The sequence below is a fragment of the Sapajus apella genome, unplaced genomic scaffold (assembly GCF_009761245.1).
Source record: "Sapajus apella isolate SASKATOON/1434 unplaced genomic scaffold, GSC_monkey_1.0 scaffold71, whole genome shotgun sequence".
In the NCBI taxonomy this organism is placed as follows: domain Eukaryota; kingdom Metazoa; phylum Chordata; class Mammalia; order Primates; family Cebidae; genus Sapajus; species Sapajus apella.
In genome coordinates, this window is record NW_022437011.1 from 5,953,157 (window position 1) to 5,973,230 (window position 20,074).

The 20,074-nt window shown below is 44.6% G+C and overlaps 1 protein-coding gene and 1 long non-coding RNA gene across 6 annotated transcripts in view; one reads left to right on the plus strand and one right to left on the minus strand.

Annotated features, from left to right (window-relative positions):
* Positions 1-13,098: 13,098 nt before the first annotated feature.
* Positions 13,099-15,537, minus strand: LOC116531526. The gene is made up of 2 exons (XR_004260470.1): positions 15,297-15,537; positions 13,099-13,433 (listed from the first exon to the last, which is right to left on the minus strand). It is a non-coding gene; the product is annotated as an uncharacterized LOC116531526 (long non-coding RNA).
* Positions 15,538-19,666: 4,129 nt separating this feature from the next.
* Positions 19,667-20,074, plus strand: part of SMAD5 (SMAD family member 5) — a 41,222-nt gene continuing 40,814 nt past the window's right edge. For 3 of the 5 annotated variants that reach the window (XM_032250344.1, XM_032250353.1, XM_032250346.1), the window contains exon 1: positions 19,667-19,779. The gene's annotated coding sequence lies outside the window, so the exon portion shown is untranslated. Of the gene's footprint in view, positions 19,784-19,820; positions 19,918-20,074 lie in introns of those variants that run through there. The other 2 variants (XM_032250347.1, XM_032250350.1) reach the window with 2 other exon arrangements.

The window sequence follows — 20,074 nt, forward strand, 5'->3', positions numbered from 1 at the left end:
AGACCATATAGGATGAAGCACAGAGGCAGATATGTTAGAGGGTAGCAGCTGCTAACCAGATGAGAGAATCAAGGCCTGTGCTGGATTTGAGGGAATAATAGAGATTAGATTCTGACACCCCCCCACTTCTCTAACAGGACATGAGTCCTCCATCCCTGCCCTCACCCTTAGCACCTGGCATAGTGTCTGGGCCCCAGCAGGAGCTCCATGAATGTGTGGGAAGTAATTCATTGTTGCCAAAAACCATCCCCAAAGTCCTGCCCACAAGGCCACTGTAGGGGAAGAGGTAGGAGCAGGAGGAAAAGAGGGCATAGCAGAGTGCTGCCAATCTCTGTCTCCCTAGCTATTTTAGGAGTCTGAGGGACAGGAACATGGGGCTCAGGGGAGCTAGAAGCCCCTTGACTCACTTATTCAGTGAACACAGCCTGTTGCCTCTTATTTGCCTTCCTCCTCAGGAATCCCATCCCATCAGCCATGCCCAAGTTTCGCTGTTGCCATCCAACTTGACCCAACTTTACCTCCTGCCATGCTGTCGACTATTCCTTCCTTGAAATACTATCTTTCTTCAGTGTGCACAAGCCATCACTCCTGGATTTCTCTTGATCCTACTCACTGTTCCTCCCCCACTCGGCCACCCCTCTTCCTCTAGCTGTTGTTTAATGGCAGAACCTCCTCAGAGCTCTGCCCTTACATGTGTACTACACTCTTCCCTGAGTGAGCTCGTCATACTACTATGGTGTGGCGTCTTACAAAGCAGCTGCAATCCCTCTCTCTCTTCCCTGCACACATGCCTCTTTGCAATGTAACTGCTGTTCCTCTTATCATAAGGTAGAATCCATTTCTGCAGTCTTTAGATCTGGGCTTGCTTTGGTCAATGGGTAATTTTAAAAAGTGATGAAAACAAAGACTTGAAAAGCATTTGTACATTGATGAGTGCCCTCTCTTCCTATGCTTTTGGACACTGAAATTGTCTTGTAAATGAGCCTAAGCTAGCCCATAGGAGTGGCCATGTGGAGGATAGCCAAGATGCTCTGGCCAACAGCCTAACAAACTTGTGAGTGAGGCTATTGCAGACTATTCTCATCCAAGAGATATCAGTGGATGAAAACAGCCAGTTAATCCAAGACCAAACTGCCAATTTACAGAATTGGGAGCTAGTAAATAACTGTTGTTTTGTGTCACTAAATTTTTGGGTAGTTTGTTCTACACCAAAGGCTACATGATATTCATGGCTTTAAACAACATCTTTATACTGACAAGTTCTAAAATTTACATCTCTATTCCAGGCTCCTGCCTGAGCTCAAGATGTATACTATGTACTTAGAACCGTGTGAATATCTCATAGGCATTTCCAATTTAACATATCCAAAAGAGAGCTCTTGATCTTTTCTCAGAAGTAATCTGCCCTTCCTCTGGTTACTCTCATCTGTACGTGGCACTTTAACCATGGTTACTCAAACTAGGAACCTAGGAGTCATTCTTGACACCTCACTATTCTTCACACCTCACTATTCTTCACCACCCACCCCACATCGAGTTTGCCACTTAGTGCTTTCACCCAATGCTACTTTGAAAATTCTTCTTTAATCTGCCTTCCTGTCTATCCTCAATGTCACCATCCTGGTTCAAAGCGAGAGACAATTCTCTTGCCTGGACAACTGCAGTAGCCTCCTAACTAGTCATCCACTTCCATCCTTGCCCTTTGCAATCTATTCTCAGCCCAGCAGCCGGCATGAACAGATCATGTCACCCCACTCCCAGCTCACTTGCACCTTCCAGTTTTTTCCCATTGCATGTAGGAGCAAGTACAAACTCTTCTCCGTGTTCTCTGAGACCTGCAAGAGTCTGGTTGTAACCCTCTGGACTCATCTCCCACTGTGTTCCCCTTTGCTCACCCTTTTTTTTTTTTTTCAGCCATGTCAGCCTTCGTTCATTTCTTTGAACTCTTCAAACTTTTCAAGACCTTCAGCCTGCCTATATGCTGCCCTTTTTCCTGAAATTCTTTCTCCTCCTTTCTTGGCCTGGCTAATTTTACTCTTGCATTGGATGTCATTTCAAATACTACTTCTTCAAAGAAGGCATACATATTTTTCTGACTAGATGGCATGTTCCTTGAAGACAGGGATCTTGTCTGTTACATTCTCTATGAAATACACAGCAGTTAGCCCAGAGTCTGACACATAGTAGGTCCTCAGTAAAATTTTTGTTGGATAAGTAAATGAATAAATAAGTAGTTGCTGGATGCTGTCATTCATTTATTTGCTTGATATATATTTTTTGAGTACCTGCTGGGGACCAAGCCCCATGCTAGCTTCCGGAAGTACCCTGATGAGCATCTGCAGGAATATCCAATTTCATAAAGCTTACAATTTACTGAGGGAGGCAACCCATGATCACATAATCACCATGCTAGGTGTATAATAGTGAAGAGAGATATGTGGTCTGAAAAAAAAAAGTTATCTGGGAACCTAGAAGGAAGGAGCCACTTGAGACTGAGAACTCCTGGAAGGCTTTCTTAAGGAAGCTATGCAGAGATCTGAAAGGTGAGTAGGAGGATGGTGGGGGAAGAATACAGTCCAAGGTGAGGGAGGGAGAATGTGCCCTGCAAGGAGCCAAGAGAAGACCAGTGTGGAGGGATGCAGAGCATGGAGGAGGAAGGAAGAATTGAGGCTTGAATGCTGGGGAGCAGCGAAGAATGCCCTTTATCCTAAAAGTCAAGTGAAGCCTTTTGAAGTGTTTGAATCCGGGAGGGATGGGGATTTGACATTATCAGATTAGCAGTTTGAAAACGTCACTCTGGGCCAGGTGCAGTGGCTCACTCCTGCAATCCCAGCCCTTTGGGAGGCCAAGGTGGGTAGATCACCTGAGGTCAGGAGTTTGAGACCAGCCTGACCAATATGGTGAAACCTCATCTCTACTAAAAATATAAAAATTAGCTGGGCGTGGTGGCATACAACTGTAGTCCCAGGTACTTGGGAGGCTGAGACAGGAAAATCGCTTGAACCTGAGAGGCAGAGGTTGCAGTGAGCTGAGATCCTGCCACTGCAATTTAGCCTGGGCAACAGAGTGAGACTCCATCTCAAAAAAAATATATATATATCATTCTGCCTACTATGTGGAAGACAAATGGAAAAGGTCAGGAAGAGATGAAGGAGGCTCTTGTAGACCCTCCAGCCAGAGAGGATGGTGCTGTGATTTAGGGACAACAGGAAGAATGGAGAAGAGGACAGAGGTGGGAAGCGGGTAATGAGGAAGAGAAAATAATTTTTTTTTTTGGAGGCGGAGTTTCACTCTTGTTGCCCAGGCTGGAGTGCAATGGCATGATCTCAGCTCACTGCAACCTCAGCCTCCCGCGTTCAAGCGATTCTCCTGCCTCAGCCTTCTGAGTAGCTGGAATTACAGGCATGAGCCACCATACCTAGCTAATTTTGTATTTTTAGTAGAGACAAGGTTTCTCCATGTTGGCCAGGCTGGTCTCAAACTCTCGACCTCAGGTGATCCACATGCCTTGGCCTCCCAAAGTGCTGGGATTACAGGTATGAGTCACCACATCCAGCAGAAATAATGATTTTTATGAAAATAAGTATGACTTCCAGGGCCGAATGCAATGGCTCATGCCTGTAATCCTAGCACTTTGGGAGGCTGAGGCAGGAGGATCTCATGAGGTCAAAAGTGCAAGACCAGCCTGGCCAACATGGTGAAACCCCGTCTCTACTAAAAATACAAAAATTAGCCAGGTGTGGTGGAGTGTACCTATCATCCTGGGAACCTGTAAGCTATTTGGGAGGCTGAGGCAGGATAATCACTTGAACTTGGGAGGCAGAGGTTGCAGTGAACTGAGATCGCACTGCTGCACTCCAGCCTGGGCGACAGAGTGAGACTCCATCTCAAAAAAAGGAAAATAGATATGATTGCTATGACCACTACCCCCTGCACACACAGACACACACACAGACACACACACACACACACACACACACAGCCTCTGCATTTGGAAACAGATGGAGGGTGAACTTATCAAGACTAAAGGATTCCTCAGAGGGCTAGAAACTTTCCTTTACTAAACTATTCAGTTCTTTACTGAGGGAGAAGCAAGTGCTTGCTCATTGACATTAATGCTCATTAATGATGAGAAATTAAGGATCTGAAATGAACATGACAGAAATGCACACTGAGTTATCTGGTTTAATCTTAGTCATTTTTACTGGACAGGAATCTAAAATGCCAGCTGTCTGTTCAATACCACATACTCTTCATCCGGACTCGTAGGCCTTCTTCCTTCCTCAGGAAACCTAGGTCATTGCCCATGGACTCAGACACCCAGACTCTCCCTCTTCAACCCAAAGAGCTCTCAGCTCAAAGCCTGGAGACTTCTCTCTCTGCCAGGTAATCAGCCTCCCTGCTGCCCTCACAGACCTCAACTCCTCCACGCTCATTGATCTGAACACCTCTTTCTGATCCCACTCCCTCCCAACACGCAACCTCCTGTTTGCCAGGCAGGGCCCTCCTCACACTGGTCCCATCAATCCCTACCTTCCCCTTTCCTTACACGGTCCTCCTCCTTGGCTCGATGCTTCACGTCACCATTTTATTTTCTTTGCCTGGCATCAAATTTGAAGGCTCCTCTGACCAGACTCCCCAGGCTGGAGGCTGTCAGTACATGGGAGGGAAATGGGAAGGACTGTCTCAATTTCCCCAGCCCTGGGAGAGGAGCAGCAGACCCTCAGCTCCCCACCACATGCCCTGCCCCTTTTCTCTCCACTTCTTCCTCAATTGCCAATCTCCCAGCAGAACCGGGATCCATTGTGCTTCCTGGGACAAGGAAGGATGCTGTGGAGATCTGAAGATGCTCTCCTGGTACTAGAATCCTGGAGATTTTTGGCCAAAGAGTGCAGAGCTTTGGCTTGGATGTGGAAAGCTCCTAGCAGAACTAGTTGTGAGTTCTGCTTCAAAGTGGACAGGCATTCTCCCAGGCAGAGCCATCTTTTATCCCCACAGTTTCCTACTTTGTCACCTCCATTCATGGATTTGGTGGGCCACTGTGTGTCAGCTCTCTTTGTGGGGGTACTGAGATGATCAAAGAGAAATGTGGCCATGCTCTGCTGTGGTTCTGGAAGATGAGATAAAATCTAAATAATTCCCTTTATAAAGATAAGAGGTTCTTAGCTTCTTGGGGATCATAATCCCTTGTGATGGACAAACCGTTCTCTCATCAGAAAAATGTACATGTGCAAAAGCACCCAAGGCTCTGCACACACCACTGGGGCCTCCTCCTCTTGAGGGCCAGGAGAGAGCAGTTGGCAGGTAGGCGAGCATTAAGGTCCCTTCCCCATGCAGAGAATGTGAGGGAGACCCGGCTCCATCCTAGATCCAGCCTCCAGATCCTGGTTGCAGGAAAAGAGCAGGCGAATGAGCACATTTCTTTTCTTTTCTTTTTAGGGGATAGCCCCATTAAACAGGGGCCCTTCATCCCTACTCTTATTTAAATTGGGGATCCAGAGCCAGGATTTTCCTCCAGGTCCAGAGGTGACCAAAATGCTCTTCTCATTGTTTCATAAGGGAACATCTACGTAATTCACCCTATGGCCTTGGATCAAATCTATTACTCCTGACTGGTGAGCCAGATCTGGGGCCTTCTTAGGTTACTAGAGAGGAGAAGAGCCCCTAGACAGACGCACGGGTGTACAGACACATACGTGCACAGATACGCACATGTATACATACACGTACACATACACACACATACATACATACATACATAAACAAAAAGGGCCGAGAGATCCATCTGCACAGTGAAAGCTTCTCTGGACTCTGACGTTTACTGAAGCACTGGCCTGGGCACAATAAATGAAGTCTCCATAATTAAAGCAACAGCAAAAAATCCAAACCAAAACAAAAATTAATGTCTTATAAGTAAATGAGAGCAAAGTCTGCAGGAGCCCTGGTTTAGTCCAGAACTTCTCTACCCATTTAAAGCATTTATAATGGACTCACTTACCTTACTCTGGGCACAAGAAGTAGGATGGTTTTCACTGTTAATATAGAGTGTTCTTCCCAGGTTTTTCTCTCAAGGTAATACAATAAAATAAAATGGTCTTTTATACATTTTGTTTTATAATTCAATTAACATTTACTGTGAGTAGATGATGTACTAGCATTGTGCCAGGCACCACAGTGAAGAATTGGACTGACATGTCCCAACCTCTACCCCACATTACAGAAATAATTCCATGTGTAATGAATCTTCCCACAGGTACTTTGGAATGTCTTGTCATCCAGGAGTCACGGAAGGGCCCCCCGAGGGGAAGTGACATCCAACTCCTGCTGGAAGGTGAAGTAGTGTGTGGGTCTCGGTCCTCCTGTGGAGCCTGTGTGTCCCGGACGTGCCTTCTCAGTGCCTCTGACCTTCCTTCTCATGCTTGCCCTTCCCAGCAGCAGGAATGCAGGTGGGCTGGGACCTTAGTCCCTACAGGGAGCTAGCTGTGCAAGACCTTGGGAGTATCAGCTGTGGTAAATCTGGGGTGGCAGAAGGGTCCCAGGCTGGCCTGGTGTAGGAGTCACTAGTGAGATAGGGCTGATGCTGCTGAAATGCTGGGGGAGGGCTTGTCCTTTGAGCAACTCTATCTTCCTGTCTCCTTCCCCTCTGCACCTCCACTCTTCTCTGATACCTGCAGCCTTCCTCCTCACAATGAAGGCAACTGCCTGAGACCCAGAAGAATCCAGCAAACAGCCCTGATATGTGAGGCACCATTAGGATAATTCCAAAATGCCACCCATGGCCCACATGGGTTGTCCTGCCCCCTCTCCAGGACCATCTCCCCCGGCTTTCTCTGTCCAACACATTAGTTTTTCCTCAGTTCTCATTGTCACCACCATGTTCCCATGTCGCTGGGGTCTCCATGTACACTACTCCTTCTACCTACAAGGCTTCCTCCACTCTTATCCCCACCCAGACTTTTCCATCACTTCACGAGCTCCTGTTCAGCTGCTAGGTCTCACCTCAAGCACCTACGTGTCAGAGCAGCCCTCATTGCCCTTTGGTTCTGTGCACTCATGCTCATGGCCCATGCTCCTTTTTTTTTTTTTTTTTTTTTTCTTTTTTTTTTTTGAGACGGAATTTCACTCTTGTTACCCAGGCTAGAGTGCAATGGCGCGATCTCGGCTCACCGCAACCTCCGCCTCCTGGGTTCAGGCAATTCTCCCGCCTCGGCCTCCCAAAGTGCTGGGATTACAGGCTTGAGCCACCGCGCCCGGCCCCATGCTCCTTTTTAAACAGTGCTGTTATCCAGTTATTGCCCATTCCTCCCGCTAGGTTATATGATCTGTGTCAGCAGGGACAGGCCTGCTGCTCACCACTGTGGCTGGCACCTGTCACAAAGCCTGCCGCATAGTGGACTGTCTGTAAAAGTATGAGTGTTTGGGTGAATACATGAACAATGGAATGTCTTGTATGGGAAAAGGTAGCCATGCCAAGCAGGTCCCTGGGCCTCACTTTGTGTGCTGGGCTGGCAGTGGTGGAATCCAGGAAACCCATGGTGTCTACCATGCCCACAGTCATCTCGTCAGGAAAGTGACCTGAGCCACTTTGTTCCTGGATCAGTGGTTTTGGCCTATGTCACGTGGTTTGAGTGGAGCAGCCTTATCTCTCTGTCCATAATAGCCTACATGAGGACTGATGTCCCTACCAAATTGCAAAGGGGCTGGGTGTGAGATAAACCAATGCTTTCTAAGGAGGTTTGGTATGAACTTCTAATCAATAGGGGCACTTCATTTTGGGCAATGGCAAGCTTAGGAGTTTCTTTTGAGACGGCTAACTACAAAGAATCCTGTAAAAGTTCAAAAAAGAGAAGAAGGGCCACTCTAGGGCTGGCTGGATTCCCAACTGCTGTTCAACCCAGCCTCAGTAGACTGGTACCATAAAGGGTGTCTTTATGGTCAAGGAAACCATATTCCTTGTCACCTCACACTCTCATGTGTCCTTGCAAAATGCCTCTTCTACCACTGCTAACTTGTGTTCACCCCTTCCTTTCCATTTTAAGGCATAAGAAGAAAACAACTATAAGGATAAGGAATGAGTTTCTGTTGGTATGTTTGGCTTCATGTGTGCTGTGGAGAAAAGGACTTCATTAAGGCTCTTCTTAAGGCTTCCTACCTAAGGGTGCTAAGAGTATCTGAAGGTAGCAGCCAGGCCAGGCACAATGGCTCATGCCTGTAATCCCAGCAATTTAGGACGTCGAGGTGGGAAGATCGCTCAAGCCTGGGAGGCTGAGGTTGCAGTGAGCTATGATTGCGCCACTGCACTTCGGCCTGGGTGACACAGCAAGACCCTGTCTCTTAATAGGCCAGGTGCAGTGGCTCACGCCTGTAATCCCAGCACTTTGGGAGGCCGAGGCAGGTGGATCACCTGAGGTCAGGAGTTCAAGACCAACCTGGCCAACATGGTAAAACCCCATCTCTACTAAAAATACAAAAAATTAGGTGGGTGTGGTGGTGGGGGCCTGTAATCCCAGCTACTCTGGAGGCTGAGGCAGGAGAATCGCTTGAACTCAGGAGGCAGAGTTTCTGGTGGGCTGAGATTGTGCATTGCACTGAAATCTAGGTAACAGAGCGAGACTCTGTCTCAAAAAAGAAAAGAAAAGAAAGATAGCAATCACAAATGGCTTAGCACAGAACCTGTGTCTAGCGTCTGTTTTCCTGTGCTACTTTAGCTACAGGGCATTAGCCTGCTGATTAAATTGTTTATCACATCCTAGTAGTTCTAGAATTGTTGGGGTCTTCAAGGTGAAGTATCACAGCTCAGTGATAACATGACTTGCTTGTGAATCGGCTGTAATCGTCAGAACCCCAGGTCCTAAACCCTTCAAGAGTAAATGTAGATGTAGGCTTTTGGGTGTCTGTCTGCCTTGTTACTCCAATTTGTTTGTCGCTATGTCAATGTTACAAAGACAACAAACTAAGCACGAGAACATCTGTTTCCCTGAGGCTGGTTATAGGATTCAAAGAATGAACTCCAGGTATTGATGAGATGAGTAGAAAGAGAGGGAAAAAATACAGTTTAAAAAGTTAGCTCAGCCAACGCTGATCAGAAAAATAAAGAGGGTGTTTTGGGATCATCTTATTTAGACAAACTAGAGACTAAGTGATTTGTGTCTATCTTCCTGACTTGATTTTATTCCCTGAGAGCAGAGCCTTTGCTTGTTTTCTCCTCTGTAGGACATTCCCGTGTCTAGTTCAGGGCTTGGCACATAATAAGCACTCAGCAAATGTTTGTTGAATAACTAAACGAATCGAAAGGGGAGTTGTAATCACGATACTAGAGATCAGAACATAGAACTGACCAAAGGAAAAGATAGGGGAAGAGGTTCATTGGGAGAGGTGAATATTCTTTTCCACTGGTATCTTTGTCTTTGAATATCCTTGCTTTTCATGAATAAATAGAGAAATGTGTAGAATCATTTCTTACCTTATGGTTCCTAGCATATAATGGAAACTCATCTAGCAATCATAAGCAGGTAAATATTTACTCTTATATGAGAAAAGACTTCTTTCCAATGGTCCTAGAAGCCAGAAGCAGTCTGCAGATGGTTTTTGCTCTGATCTCAGAGACATTATAGCCAAGACCACTTTGGAGCTCAGAAGTCATATGAATTCTCATTTCTGACAGAGTGACCTGGCAGGGGGCTCCTTCTGCTCCATCGGTGGCACATTCGAAGCAGAGGACTTTGTTGACTTTCTACCCTCTTTCTAAAAACGTTTGAACTTTAGTTTTCAGTACATAATGCAACAGTGCTCCATAAAAGCAGGTCTATGGAGGCAACACAGATGAGACCAACATCCCTGGACTGTTTAGCATGGCCCCTCTCTGCAATGGAAACCTAACACAGCATGAGGTGGGTAGCCAGAGTTGACTTAGAAGAGCTTAACTGATTTGATTCAACACTTTAAATCAGCTCTAATGTGGCACATTAGTAATGCCACCATATTGCAAATGATACATCCACAGAAGCATTAGTCATTACACAAATAGAATGAATAGGTTTCACTACACTTCAAGGTAAACATGTCGAAACACTAACTGCATTCACTCAGGGCCTTTTAAGCTTGCTCAGGGCCCTTACCTGGCTGTTAGAATAAATACAAAGTTTTATGGCTTACTTTCTCTGTATAACTTTACCATCACCCAGTACAAATTCGGGTTAGAAATTGCAGTTGTGCACATTGACACATTTATTTATTCTTTCTATTACTTAGTAACCTATTGTTTTCTCAGCTTGGTTTAACAGCGTATTGTTCCCTGACGTTGATCACAGGATTCCTAAGTACCATTTTTGTTAGAGGGCAAAAGCTTAGAATGGTTCTGTGTCTCAAAAAGGGTGAGTCAAGAGAGTAGGCAGTATTATGTCATGGTTAGAACAAGAATTTGAGAGTTAGGTTCACCTGGATTTGAATTCTAGTTTCATCGCTATGTGTATAAACTCAGGAATGGACTTCAGTTCTCTGAACCTCCATTTTCTTTGTGAAGTGGCTGTGAAACCCCTCACCTCTCTCCATTTTGACATCGTGCATATCTTTGCCTTTTTATACACCTCCCAGAATTTCAAGCATCAAGAAAAGATCCTTGAGGATGAGCCAGGTCATGAAGGAGGAGGAGAAATGTAAGGTGGCCTGGGAAGGAAAGGTAGCACTGGCTGCAGGAAGGGGCATCGCCTTTAGTGGTTACTATAAAAGCAAAGGTGTGTTGATGGCAACGTGATGGCCAGGTAAGAAGTGGGAGCAGTGTGGACCACAAAAATACCAGTTTAATGACAAGGAAAAAGGGGGTGGTATAGGAGACACTAGGAGAGGTTGGAAGGGACTGTGCTGTAGAAGGCAGAGAATACAAGATTTTACAGAACGTAACAAAGTGAGAAACAGGCTTCACGTCCAAAATATTTCAAACAAGTTCTCTTATTTCCTTTAACGATCAACAAAGCATTTTGCAAACACCAGTTTCTAAAACAAGGCAGCTTCCAAGGCACGTTAAAAACACGTCTGAGAGTTATAAACCCATACAGCATGTAGGAATATGTGCATTCTCAACAGCTGGTTCCTAAATGGTGTGTGCCTTAGTTTCTTCCTTTATAAAAAGGAGAATGATAATGTTGGTAATCATGACTATGCTGTAAGGTTATCGCAGCATTTCATCAAATATAAAAGGCATGGTGCTCTGTACTTTGTATAAAGTAAGTGCTTAATCAATATCAGCTATTTGTGTGTGTGTATGTGTGTGTGTGTAAAGAGATGTCTTGTAAGATGTTCCATCAATGTATAGACCATGGTCACTTCTGATTCGTGGGATTTTAAGTAATTTTTACCTTTTTTGGCCTTTTTGCTATAATTTGAATTTTCCCAATAAACATGCATTATTTGTGTAAAAACTATAAAGCTATTCTAAAAAAATCTATACTTAGCAATGAAGCATTTCAGGTACTGTAGTTGAGTGGGATGCAGCTTTTCTTGTAACAGCCTTTCCAATGATCAGACTGAATAGTTAACCCTTCAGTGCTAAAAACTCTACTTCAGAAAAAGTCCTTGTTTTACATTTTCGTAATTAAATGGTCTATTATAGGTGGGAGCTTTTTACAAAACAAGGAGTTCCTTAAAGGTAAGAAGAGTCTCCTCCACTGAGAATACTTAGGCTTACAGCTTTGAAAGGATAGATGTTTGATTTTTAGTTTTTGAGTCTTCCATCTACTGTTCATAGATTTTGAAGACAGAAGACAATCAAGCATCCCCTAGGAGACAGTTAACTTCATTAGGACAGGGAAAGTACAATTCACCTTTGTATTCTCAGGCCTTGACACAGAGCCAGGCAAGGAGTAGGTACTATATAAATATTTTATATTGAATGAATAAGTGGACAAATGAATGGTAAGTTTAATGGCTGAGTTTCTGCTTGGGAGATGGAGTCACACCCTTACATACTAACATTTGATTAGAAAATGTAGAAAAATTAAATGGGAGCAAAGTGATTTTAACTAGGAGCACACATAAGACCAAAATCGAAGTAGAAAATTCAATGACCCTTTATTGAAGGCCTATAGCATGCCAGGCCCTGATCTATGTGTTGAGGACTCACTTGTGAAGAGAAACTTAATTACAGTGGGGAATACAGACTTTGATCAAGTCATGACATGTGGGAAGTGAGTCCCAGCAGGGAAAGAGCTGGATGCTTTTGCAGCATATGATGGGGGCAACTAGTCTAGGTAGGGTGCAGTGGGGAAAGCAGACATGGCCAGGGAAGGCCTTTGTAAGAAATTGGCATTGAGGTTGAGACCCAAGGTTGATGAGAAGGAGCAAGAAAAGTCAAGAGTGGCAGACAAAACATTCAGAAGTTTCCAAGGTGGAGAGAGAGAACAAGTGAGGGGACCACATGTACAAAGATCCTAATCTGGGGAAGAATTTGTGATGTGTGAGGAACAGAAAGAAGGTCAGTGTGACCAAGGCACCTGCGAGAAATGGACCATGGCAGGGATCGTATCACTCAGGGCAGGGCCATGGGAGGAAGTGGGGATTTTATATGAAGGGCAATGGGAAGATCTTGAAGAGCTTTACCGTGAGAGTAATCATAATCTTATTTATATTTTCAACATGGAATAGCTGCTGGATGATAGAGGGAGTAGAGTGAAGCTGAGTGGAGGCAGAAGATAGTCAGGTGAGAAATAAGGGTGAGCTGGTCTAGGACCTGGGTCTATCTGTAGATTGTAGACATGGGTTAAACTCAAATGCCTGAAGTAGAAAAAAAAAAGATTGTAGATATGGAAATAAGTGGATGGGTTTGAGCTATGGTTTGAAGGTAAAACTGATAAGACTTGGCGCTGAATTGAAAGTGGAAGGGCACCATCTAACAGCAGCCATCATTTTTCATCCCAGCACTCTCTCCCCCAACCTCCATTCATGGTTTTGTTTTTCTCCCAGGTACTTGTTACCATGGCACATATTAAATTTTATTTGCTTTCTCACTTTTAACAATTATCTGTTTATTACAGCTTGACATTTGTCTGTTTTGTTTAATGTCTTATTCCTGATGCCCCAAACATTCTTGATGCATACTAGGTATTCAATAAATACTTATTGCCTTATTGAATAAGGACCTGGGTCTATCGCTTAGTAATTTAATAAATGAAAAAGTAAATGAGGGTGAGAGACAAGGTAAGTAAAGACTGTTTTTAGTTGGCTATTGCTTCATAACAAACAAACCCAGAATCTCAGTGGTATACAACAACAGACGTTACTTTTTCTCATTCTTCGGTCTGTGAATCAGCGTGGGTAACTGTGCTTCAGGCTTGCAGGTCTGTTGAGCTAGGCTCTGACTGTGGGTTGGGATCCACTCTGCACCATGCGCATTTTCATTTTCCTTGGACTAATGTCTACATGGGGTCTGTTCTTCTAATCTGGATGGAAAAAGCGCAAAAGACCAAATTCAATTTCTTTTTTTTTTTGAGGCGGAATTTCGCTGTTGTTGCCCAGGCTGAAGTGCAGTGGGGCAATCTCGGCGCACTGCAACCTTGGCCTCCCAGGTTCAAGCGATTATCCTGCCTCAGCCTCCCGAGTAGCTGGGATGACGGGCAGGTGTCACCATACCTGGCTAATTTTGTATTTTTAGTAGAGATGGGATTTCTCCGTGTTGGTCAGGCTGGTCTCGAACTCCCTACCTCAGGTGATCTGCCCACCTCGGCTTCCCAAAGTGCTGGGATTACAGGCATGAGCCCCGGTGCCTGGCTTGACCAAATTCAATTTCAAAGGATCAAGAAAGCATATTTCACCTTCTCTAGTGAAAGATACGCAAAGTCACCTAGCAAAGTATATAATTCCACAACAGGGAGAGACTGAGGGTTAAAGAACTATAATCTAGTCTTCCGATATGACAGCTAGGTATGACTTGAGCAACTACCTGGATGAAACTGCCATTTATTGATATTAGGAAGGTTGGAGCAGGAATAGGTTGGGGAGAGAGGATAAAAATTAGGAGTTCAACTTTTGACCTGATAAATTTAGTGAGACTGCCAATGACAGGAATCACAGGTGATAGAAATGTAACTAGCTTAAGCAGAAGCAGAATATACTGGTGAATGTAATTGGAAAGTCTAAGGAGGACCTTCAGAGCTTCAGGTACAGCTGGATCCAGGGACTCAAGAAATTTTGTCAGGGATTTGACTTAGCTTCTGCTTCTCTGATCTGTTTCTGTCTTTTGGCTTCATTTCCAAGCAAACTCCCTCCATATGGTGAGAAGACTCCTGGCAGCCTCAGAGTCACCGTTAGCTTAGCAATGATAGTAAAAAGAAGGACTTTTCTCTCTCAGCATCCATACATCAGTCTGAGAGATTATGATACTGTTATTTTGCTCAGGTCATATGTCCATTTATCAACCAATCACACTGGCCTGGGTAGCCAGGGCACTATGATAACCCTCCTGGGTCATGTGTGCATCTCTGGGGTAAGGTATCTGGTACTGCAGTTAATATAGGAAGGAAATTGTATCACAAACGAAGCAGGAGAGGATTGGAAGGTATCTGGGCAGACAAAATCTACAACTACTGCAGTCTGGTAGAGAGAGGGTAATTGAACTTATGGGTCTGGCGTTCATTTGCCAAGTCCAAGATGGGATCAGAAATTTGGGAATTGTCTATAACAGATGGTACCAGAGGCCTGGGAGTGGGTGAGGTTACCTATGGAGTAAGAAGAGAAGAGGGTTTATTGTACTGTAAAATGAATACAAATTTTATGTGACAAATAGATTTGCTAATTCATTCTTAGAAATTGCTGGCATATTGGAAGAATATGTATGTTTTTAAAACAAACACCTGTATAGCACTTACTTATGTGTCAGGCACTGTTCTAAGAATTTTGTAAGTCTCTATGCATGTAATCCTCATAATTCTATTAAGTTGATACTACTGTTATCCCCATTTTACAGATGAGGAACCTGAGGCAGAGATTGGTTAAGAAACTTGTGCACAGTCACACAGGTAGTGAGATACTCTGCGTTCAGATGAAGAAATCTGGCATCAGAGTTTTCATGATTAAGACTTCATGTATTTAAAGAGCTTTCTAGAAAACATGAAGTTTTTGTCTCTTTCCCTCGCCTCAATTCCATAACACTTTCAGATTTTCACCTGCTTCTCTGGATTTGTGGTGGGGTGCACATGTGGTGGGGTGCACATGTGTTTTGGCTCATCTGAGACTATGTCTCTGAGGATGAAAACCGAGAAGGCAGAACCCCGGAGGTTATTCGATTTAACTTGGGGGGTGCTCACCATCAGGAGAAACAGATGCTGTTTAAGTCAGGAAGAAATGAGTGTTCACTCCAAGGCCTGCTTCAGAAAGCCTCTTTGTTTTATGACTTTGGGTGCAAGCAGCCCTTTTAATTTTGTGTCTTGGATTCCAGCCATAGGAGGCCTTCTTTAATGTGGCAGATGGCTGGAGACAGGCAAGCCAGGTTCCTACACTCTCCATCAAGCTGCCTTCCCTAGAGAGGAGTTTCCTAATTATGTTGCTCTGAAAAAGAGAAGAAAAGATACCTTAAATGGATACATTAAACTTATACCACGTGTAAAGTAACCACTGTTTTAAACATCTGCAAACATGTGGAGGTCAGGAAACCTTTAAGAATGTGTTGAAAGCTATGGGTTTTTTTCTGCAGAAAATTCGTATATAGGTATATATATATATAAATGTGCACATTAATTCCCTGGTGGGGTAGGGGATGAGGGTGGGGTTCACGGATTCTCTGATATCCATCCCTGAAGCTTCAAGGAGTCTGTGGCTGCCAGACTCCTGTGCTTTGAGTGGAGGCAGCTGTCATTCTTTTCCTTTTTTTCTTTTTTCAATACATTATGATCTCAGCTTCTGAGTTATGAAAATAAAGGGTCTGTGGATTATAAGGGAAGCACTTCACACCAGAACACCAAAATTTTACTAGAAAAAAAAAAAAACTTCACATATTGGATAAAATTACTTTTGCATATTCTCTGGTCAGCATGGAAGCTTGGCTCATTCTGTTAAAGACTGACATGAAGCTTCTTCTGACACACATGATGAAGCGTTTCTTTCTCGATTATGGGCTGTGCCTCTGCACATCATTTCCTTAGAACTTCACTTGTCTCAGGACTTCTCAGTTGAGTCCTGGCTTCTGCACTGTTTCCAATATTAAGAATTGGGGGCAGTGGGCAGTCTGCCAATTAAAGAATAACACAGAATTCTCAGAATTTGGAAAGGAAGCGTTATTGTTTCCAAGGACTGTGCTAGAGGAGTCATGCAAACTTCACCATTTCTTCCTCTAATGTCCATGTGCCATAATGGTCTGAGGAAGGGAGAACAAGCCTTTGAAGCGGATACCAGGATCCTCTGTAGATCTCTGGGATATCATTCACTCATGCTTCTATGCTGGCTGACTCCTGCCATCATCACATTCTTCTAATTCTCACAGTAGGCTAGGCAGTAGTCACGTAGGCAGAGCCTTCTGAGCTACGGTAAACTATGTAATTAAGATACTGATTAAGGATTTTCAGACCAAAACCAATTTGCTTCAAATACTGTACATTTAAAAATAAAACTGAAAAAATACAGAAATACTTTAAAAATTATTCCAGTTCTTCATCTTCCATATATTGTCCCACCTTTCCTGAAAGTTGCCTCCTTCTTAGACATGAAAACCTCAAGGTGGGAGTAGGTCATGGGCTAAACATTCAGGCTAATTCTCTACATCAAATTGATAATCTAAACGATTATTAAACGACTTCAAAGACAAGGGCCATATCTTCCATAAACATCAATCCAATTAAAGAAAAACTCTTTGGGATCTAAATCAGGGCTTCTCAACCACAGCACAACTGATGTTTTTGGTTGACTCATTTTTGGTAGAAGGAGGCCATCCTGTGTGTTGCAGGGTGTTCAGCAGTGTCTCTGGCTCTAACCCTCTAGATGCTAGTAACAACGCCCTCCTAATTGTGACAACCAAGAACATATTCAAACATTGCCAAATGTTTGTTTCCTGGGGGTGCAGTCACCCCTAGTTGAGAATTATAGGCCTAAATTATCCAGAAATAGGTTTTTCTACAAGTAAAGTAAAATTGAATATTAGAGTTGCTTTTATCTGGTCTTCCTGATCAGGTGAATGGCTAAACCTTAAAGGCAGTTTGTCTATTTTGATGCCCCACTGACTATGTCTATCTGTTCAGATCTTCCTGCTCTACATTTATTCTTAGATCCCATTTGATTGCCAAAAACAGGAACTTCCTTACTTCATTTTTATGGTTCTGGCACGCCTGTTCATTTGCTATTTTATAATGTTTTTGACTATATAGATATTTAGTGTTCCCTCTGATTTTCTACAGCCTTTGATGTCTAGGTAATTTCTTAGATCTTCGGAAGGCTGCTGGTGTGCTACTAAAATCTCCAGTCCTCCCTTCTATGTTATCATCTCTTCCAACTTTAGACCTAAACAGAGCTCAAATAGCAACTTGGAGAGGTTGGCGTCTCTGGTTGATTTGATCAGTATGTGGTCACATAACTTAGGAAGCAAAACCGTTGGCTTTGAGATTACATATGTGACTATGAAAAGGAATCTTGTAATCACACATTCTTCTGACATATGTACAGTGCCTATAAACAGCAAATACTTTGTTTTGGGAAGGATTTTACTGGCTGTTTGAAGTGAGGCGTATCTCTATCACACAAAATATTTAAACCAAATTGCTATGTCCCATAATGTTCAACAAAGCACACTGCAAACATCAGTTCTGGAAAAAAAACGTATCTTCCAAGGCAGGATTATATGCACTTCTGGGAGTTGTAAATCCATGCAGGCTCCAGAAATATTTGCCTTCCAAGGGCTGGAAACTTCTGAATTAACAATAAATAATCAGTGAGTGTGACAAAGAGTTAAAGTACACAGACTTTACTTTCACAAAGTTTATGATGTAATAAAGAAGTTTAAGATGGAGACCTGAAATTGCAAACTGGTGGCCAGTAGGCTAAATCCGGACCATGGATTTGTTTTGTTTGGCTTGCGTGGAGTTGGCCTCCAGAATGTCTAACAGAGTGAGAGGAAGGGAGAGGGGAGGGGGGAAGGAGACAGGGAAAGAGAGAAAAATAGAAGTTGCTAAACAGATACCATTGAGATTTTGGCATAAAAATCTAAATTTCCAGCTTTTCTCAAAAAATCAGAATATCTGCAAACACTGGACCCTTATTCCCACATTTCACTATGGTAACAGTTGGCTAGAACGATGAAATAGCAGTGACCCCTTATTCTCTGGAACGAGGCACTCTCTCGTCTCTTCTCCCACTCCCCCTTCACACTTTTATGAGGCCTCTGTCACCATTTGAGATGGCCACCCATAATGCAGAGACTTCTGGAACATTTATTTAGTTTCTTCTCCATGGAAATAAACTGCTAGAGCCTGGAGCAAAACAGTGGCTGCACCATTTGTGTGTCAGGCGAGATGACCCTGCCTCAGGCCATGGAGGTGGTAATTGAGGTGTGAGAAATGGTCAGAGTTAGGATATATTTTGAAGAAAGAGTTAATAGAATTTCCCGATGGATTGAATTAGGATGTGAAAGAGCATTTTCCAAAATGACTCCGATTTTGATTGTTACTTATTTTTAAAAGAAAACCTATCATAAAACATTGGAAAGACAGTATTGACCTTCTAAAATAAAAACAAAATTATTCAAGAGCTTTTTCTTGCTAGTATTCTCCAAATCGGGTACCCTATGTGGTACCAATATACTCTGGGAAATGCTGGCAGTTTTGGAAATTTGGAGGAAAAATCATTGCTCCAATTACTAAGAAAAGAGAGTCCAGGAGATGGGCTGGTGTATATTAGCCTATACTCTTGGAAATGCTGACAGTTTTGGAAATTTGGAGGGAAAAGCATTGAGAAAATCTCCAGTTATTGAGAAAAGAGAGTCCAGGAGATGGGGTGGTGTCTGTCAGCATCTTTGGACCTCAGTGACCCCACTGCCTGCAGGGCTGGGTCCTCAGGGTATCTCCCTCTCCACAAGGAGGTGGAGAGGGTATGTTGTCTTGAAATACTGGGGTTGCAACCCGGTGTATGGACAGCCCCACTCCAGGGTCGGGCACCCGGCTCCATTTCCATAGGCCCTCAAGGGTTCCAGGATTGCCCCGTGGGAGGAGTTTCAGTGCTGCATCTAGTAAGAAACTGTAGGATGCTCAGAAACATGGTTTGAAGCTACTGTGCACAGAAAGAAGACTCTTCATTCAGGTTTGTATTACAAATCAATAAAAGTAGCTAAGTCGTATCTGAAGATGTCTTTGTTTACACTTTGTATATGACGGAAAATCTCCAGTTGTCTGTATCAAGGACAATTACCTAATTTTATTACAATGTCTGCTGACTTGGTTAGTGGAAGCTACTAGCGGCTACTGTGGTGGTGGTGGGAGCTATCTGACTCCCACTCCCAGGCTTGGTCATCGACGCAAACGCCTCCGGCGGCCGATCGGAAGTTGGCGTCGTCCGGCGTTGAGCCAGGCCCGGAGGCTTCCTTCAGCTGCCCGGGCAAGACACCCCTCCCTCGGTCCCGCAGCGGTCACTCGGCCCCAGGCGCGCATGCGCCGACCCCAGCGGGCGTTCTCCCAGGCTCCCTCCCTCCCTCCCTCCCTCATCCGGGTCCTGGGCGAGCGGGCGCCGTGCGCGTGTCCCGCAGTCGAGCTGCTAATAAAGTTGCAGCGAGAAGCGCAGCGACGGCGTCGGGAGAGCGCGCCCAGCCGGCCCGTGAGTGAGTGAGGGTCCGCGGCGCGCGCGGGCGAGCGGGACCAGAGGCTGCAGGCCCTGCCCGGGCGGATGCGGGCCGAGGCGGGGGCGTTCGGCCGCGGGCGGAGCGGAAACTACCCGGGGCCTGCCGGGCCGGAGGTAGGCCGAGTCTTGGCCTGCCGGGGTCCCGGCTGGCGGACACTGTGCGGCCCAGCGGCTGCGGAGGCCTCGCCTGCGGCCCGGGGAGTCCTGAGGCTGGGCCGGGGCTGGCCCTCATCCCAGTCCCGTTGTTACCACCCGGACTTAGGAGGGAGGC